Source organism: Dasypus novemcinctus, chromosome 3 (genome assembly GCF_030445035.2).
Source record: "Dasypus novemcinctus isolate mDasNov1 chromosome 3, mDasNov1.1.hap2, whole genome shotgun sequence".
Lineage (NCBI taxonomy): Eukaryota > Metazoa > Chordata > Mammalia > Cingulata > Dasypodidae > Dasypus > Dasypus novemcinctus.
In genome coordinates, this window is record NC_080675.1 from 80,748,372 (window position 1) to 80,754,582 (window position 6,211).

A 6,211-nucleotide genomic window follows, 5' to 3' on the forward strand; every position below is an offset into this window, starting at 1 on the left:
CCCAGAGCAACTTGAGGCATCATCAGTTTCTGAGGGGTGGCTTCTCCCATGAGCAACCAGTTTATTAATTTAACAATGGTTGATGATTGATGTGAGCATCCTAGGGGAAACTAGGTACCTGATAACAGACTTTTCACCAAAACACTTGCAGGAGAAAATGGACCGTAAATGTATGAGCAAATAGTTTTAATCCCCTCTGCTATTTGTCATGAAAGTTTGGACAGAGTCTTGACTTGTTTGTTTCCCTGATTATATAATTGGGACAGTGCTGATTTTTTGTGGAAACAAAAATAAGGTTATTGTAAGAAATAATGAATGAAACCCTATGTTAAGCACTTGAAAACTTTATAAGGATGAGTTTTGTTACACATTTAAAATGCAGAATAAGTGGGGTAAACTAAAATTTTTTTTGCAAGATTTTGGACGGGTTAATCTGACATGACATTCTAGTGTATTGTTTTAAGTTTCATTCACTGTTTAGATGACAGTTTACAAGTGTGATATGGTATCTTAAATATATAATATAGGGCACAAGGGCAACTGGAAAACAGATGTTAGACATATTTTTTAGGAAGCTGGATAGGTTTTTTTAGAGACAAAATAAGTATGGAGAAATACACTGAGTAATAGACTGTGGACTTACAAACAGAGTTTACACTCTTGGTTATTAATTTGGTAAGGGGCCTTGAGTTATGAATATAAAGGAAAATCTATGAAAAACTGACACGTACTCAGACTGGGTCAATATATCACAACAGCTAAGATATGGCATAATGATAGTCTCAAATGTTTAACTTGATGCTATGCCATATAATTACATGCATGACATTATCTTTAATAGAGCTAATTAATAAGGGTGACTTAAAGCCAGGATGAATATTTTAGCTATTCTGACACTTGTTCTGCTAGATAAAATGCTTTGCCAATTTTTTGCTATATATGTATATATGTATCTATATATAGAGAGTTTGATATAAATTAATTCAAGCATAAGAAAACAATACACAGACATATATTTATTTATTTTATTAAACTTCTGTTAATAATTGGGAGAATATAAAATTAGCAAAGGATTATCCACAAACAGGGGTCCAACTGCTGCATCATAATCCCTTATTATATATATACTATGATATAAGCTCACCCGATCTACCTGGCCCACCTCCGGCCAGAGTCCTGATTGGATGCAATATAAATATATATGTATATAGTTAGTGAAACTTTTGTTAATTGAAAGAATACAAAATCAGTGAAGGATTGTCTATAAACAGGGACCCAACTGCTATATATAATCCACCATGATATGCTTATGTACATTCACAAACTCACCAAACCGGGGGACACACTGACCTACCTGGCCCACTTCACCCAGAGTCCCAACTGGCTGCAAAATAAATATGTATATGCATATCTAGTTTAATAATTCTCTCCTGACAATTAGAGTGAGACACAAGAATAATATAACCAGCCACAAGATTAAATTAATGTTGATCAGTGTCACAAAATAATGAAAAATAGAATAGTCTTACATACAAACTCACTAACATCTAGCTCATGCCTGGGAAGCCCTGAATCAGAAGCTAATATCAGAACCTTGATTGAAAACAACACCTGTGCAGAGCACCCTCTCCCAGGGTGGAACTTCAACTAGCCTGACCAGGGACTGTCCCTTTTATTACACTCATAATCAATGAACTTGATACTAGAGATGCCAACTTGCAAGTACGGCATCAGTTCCTGAGGAAGTGGCCGTCCTCCTCAGGAAGGACTAGAACACTCTCTGGGCAGTACATTCCAATGTTTATGTATAGTTCCCGAGAACGTGACAAGCTTTCCCAGGGAGGACCACAGTGCTTCCTGGAATGCACCCTCTGTTCTTATTTGTTACAAAACATTCCCAATGTGCCCACTGTTCTAGTTTTCATCATTTCTCCTGAAATATGAAAAGTGCTGACCAGTAAGGCATTGGTTTGCTGATTAACAAAGGTTTCTGCATGATAATTTCATTTTTAGGTTTGAACGATACTCACTAAATTTTTTCCCAATACAACACTAATGTTCAGATAGCCACCTAGAAAGTCATTTTTCACAAAATCCTATTCTTTAAGGATTGTAGGAAATGTCAATTGTTTCTGCAGTGTCTCCATTTCAAGAAGCAGTTATTCATAATTCCCAGTGAACTATTCCCTGACAGACTACTATAAAGCTTAAAAATGAATGGTGGTGACATTTTGGACCTAAATCACTGCCTTTATAGCTTAAATAATTACCCTGCATCCCTATGCAAAGGACTTTCAAATTTTTCCCTTCATTTTTGACTTCTTTCTCATCTTCACTGATTGACAAGTTCAGTGTCCCTTACAATTGAATACAAGAGGCTGAGGAGTATTTTCCCCTCAAAATTCTTCTGCTTGTTAACAGTACTTTCATGGTAATTTCATCTAAAATAATATTTCAACATACTCTACTCAAAGGCCATCTCTGGCTGTCCATTTCTTTCCTCATTTTAGCGTTGAATAGCTGATTTGCGCTGGTCTATTCTGGTATTTGTTCATTTCCTCATCTCTCTCTATTTCTTTTTCTTTTTTTTTTAAAGATTTATTTATTTATTTAATTTCCCCCCCTCCCCTGGTTGTCTGTTCTTGGTGTCTATTTGCTGCGTCTTGTTTCTTTGTCCGCTTCTGTTGTCGTCAGCGGCACGGGAAGTGTGGGCGGCGCCATTCCTGGGCAGGCTGCACTTTCTTTTCACGCTGGGCGGCTCTCCTTATGGGTGCACTCCTTGCGCGTGGGGCTCCCCCACGCGGGGGACACCCCTGCGTGGTGCGGCACTCCTTGCGTGCATCAGCACCGCGCATGGCCAGCTCCACACGGGTCAAGGAGGCCCGGGGTTTGAACCGCGGACCTCCCATATGGTAGACGGACGCCCTAACCACTGGGCCAAAGTCCGTTTCCCTCTATTTCTTTATTTCTCTAAGGTGACTCCATACTTCTAGCCCTTTTAGGCACTGCCCCCACTGTATAGCCTCTTTTTTCTTGATGCCCATCCTTGTGAATGGGTTGGCTTCCCACTCTGCTCGCAGTCCCTTATGTACAGCTTCTCTGATTTTGTGCTACTTTAAAAGCAACTAAGGGGGTTCTCTTAGGAACTTTTTCTTGATAAGGTGAAGACAGGAAAAGGAAAACCTTGAACAAGGTGCTGCACAACTGGCGGTCTCGTTTCCTAAGACTCAGTCCTGAGGGCTCCTCTCTGCTTGGTATGAGGAGGGCAGTGCGCTGTGGTGATGAAGGATGATTCAGTCACTGGGAAAACACCCCTGAACTTGCGAGACAAGTGTGGGTGCCAAGAATGAGAGGGAGCTTTCCAGGTCCAGTCAGCCAGTGTTGGAGCTTCTCGTGTTAGGGAACAGGCCCCTTTGATAGTTAGACTTTTGCCTATTATATCAGAAAAAGTTCAAATTATTGGATAAGATAATCAAATTTTTTAAAAAGTGTATGTGGCCTGGGCCTTTTCCAAAAAAGTAATGCATGTTCTGAGTCTCTTATCTTTAAAATACAGCCTTGTATAAGTAAACTTTGCATTGTCTTTCTTGACTTTCTGGTTCAGTGTAAGTGTGTGTTGCAAAGAGCTCGTTCTGAGTAAGGCCTGGTTTGGTTCATTCAATCCAAAGAAGCCTTCAGTCAGTGATGACTTTTATTTCTCACCAACAATGATCTCCTACAATTCTGACTGATAAACCCATGTTTAAGGAGTGGGCAGAGGAAGAGTTGCCCACTGAGAAGACATAGAAACAGTAGCCAGAGAGAGAGGTGTTGAACCAGGAATGAGGGGATGTTTATATGAGTTAGGATTCCTGTGGTGGCAAATAACAGAAACCAAATGCAAAATTGACTTAAGCAAAAAGGGGAATATATTATAAGGTTTTAGAGATAGTTAAATATGTAGTTACAGGCATGTAAACTGGAAAATGACTGGAACATCATGGGAAACCCAAGAAATTTGTTTTCCTCACTATCCCAAAATTTTCAGGGAAGTCATCGATTGACCTTGCTGGGTGAAGCCCACTCTCAGCTAGTCAACCATGGCAGGGAGGCAGAGGCATATAAGGACAAAAACATGGTAGCTGAGGGCTCACCTATGTGTTAGGGACATTTCCTAGAGAATTGCTAACCTGGAGGATTGTTAAGACAAGGAAACTGTGAGGAGTTTATCATAGTGATGTCAAAATACTGAGGAACAGAGTTTCAGGATATGGGGAAGGTCACTGTGAAATACAACAGGAGGTTAAAGGGTAGGAAGAAAAGTGTCCATTGGGTTTGGCATTTAGGATGTCAAGGGTAACTTTAGCAGAACCGGTTTTAGTGGAGTAAGGGCAGGGGACTGAAGAGGGATAGGAAGCAGGGAGCACAAAGGTATTAGAGAAACTTGGCTTTGAAAGGAAGGAAAGATACCCATCTGTAGTGAAGATGGCGCTAGAAAGGGAGAGGTGAAAGAAATGAGAGAGAGGATGGATAGCTTGGGCATATGCTCTGGGGTTCAGGAGCAGGAGGAGATGGGAGCCAGAAGTCAAGGGGAAGGCTCATCCCTGTTGGTAAGAGGATGGTTTTGTTCACTTTGTTTTGGTTTTTCCTTCTGTGATTAGGTGAAGGATGTGAAATTCAGGTTTGTGGATAGGGTAGCAGGGAACTGTGGGATGCATTCATTTTAGATTCCATTGCTCAATCTTTTGTTCTGTCCATGTAGACTGGCATCAAGGTATAATAACCCTTTCTATAGAGAGGTGGCCAGGATGTGCCTTGACTTTTGTGCTGGATAGCTATAGTGAGTCAAAACCTGAAGTGGCCTGTAACTGTCCTCCTGCCTGGCCCCCAAGGCCATTCGCAGGTCGCTCATCACTTCCTGAAGCTGATAGTAACTGGTATGAAAAATTATTGCACCTTTTCCCTTTCCTAAAGTTACACTGCATTCCAGGGCTTTCTCCCAGTTTAGGGCTCCTTGTGTCAAAGTCTCCTGGGAAGATCGAGTCAATCGGTATTATTCAAGTGAGTGGGTCCTTGCATGGGTAGATATTTATTGGAGTTAATTTACAGTGAGTGATCTTTGTTCCTGACATGATCTTGAGCTGGAAAGCAGGGAAATGGCAGCCTCTGGGCCAGGGGCTCTGTGTATGGAATTGGAACTTCTCATTTCGTGGCGTGATTTCTGTTCAGTCTTTAAGGCTTTCCATGCTTCAGTTTTACCATCGTAAAAGCAAATAATATTTTCTATTTATGTTAATGGGAGACTGTGTTTGTAACATGTCTGAGAGGTACCTGTGAGCCATCTGAGGACATGTATTAGTGTTAAAGGAAGAACTGGAAACACTTATAAGTCACTCCTGTGAACTGAATGTTCTCCAAGCTGCAATTGCAGAAGAACCGGTTTCTGAAAGAAAGGCTTAGTGATCTTTAGAAATTCATACTCATGGGTAATACTCATATACTAGAGTGTATATTGGTTAGCATTTTTAATGAAAGGGCGTATGCATTTTCTTGGTTTTGATTTTCATAAACCTTTGAAGCTGGTAATCTTTTGGTACTACTGAGATTCCCTTTAAAAATAATATTAATAATGATAATTCAGTGATCATTAAGCTACCTGGGACTTAGGTATGTTTCTTTAGAAATGAAAGTAAAGGATCTCTTTGTTGATATCAATGACTCCTTCTGCTGGGGAGTCTGTATTAAGGTGGGCAGGTTGAATAACTCCTTGCATTCCAGAAGCCCCTCATTTCTAAGGAATGGCTTCAAAATTAAACGAGAAGTTATGAAGTCAAGACACTCCCACTGAAAACTGATCTTGTCAGGGTACTCAAGTAGTTTAGGATTCCTAAGCTTGAAGTTTCCAGCTCAGCTTGAAGTTTCTCAAAGCTGTCATTTGCTGACAAGGTAAAAGAGTTTTATTTAGAGGGCAGGGGAGAGTTCCCAGAGCTACAGAGCTCTGAAGAGCTTAGTGGTGGTGGTGGCAGCAATATCTTGTGACCAGTATCCGTAGGCCTGAGCTTGCCTGTGTGATGCCACACAGAGGACAGGGAGGAGGGAGCAGTAAGGTGGCTGTGAGAGATGAAGGAGTGTGGAATCTGACCTCAGGTAGGGAGAAAGGCACTATTGTTGCCTGTTCACTGGAGAAGAGAAGGAGATTGAATTTAGGTATTTGAAACCAGCTTACCATCCT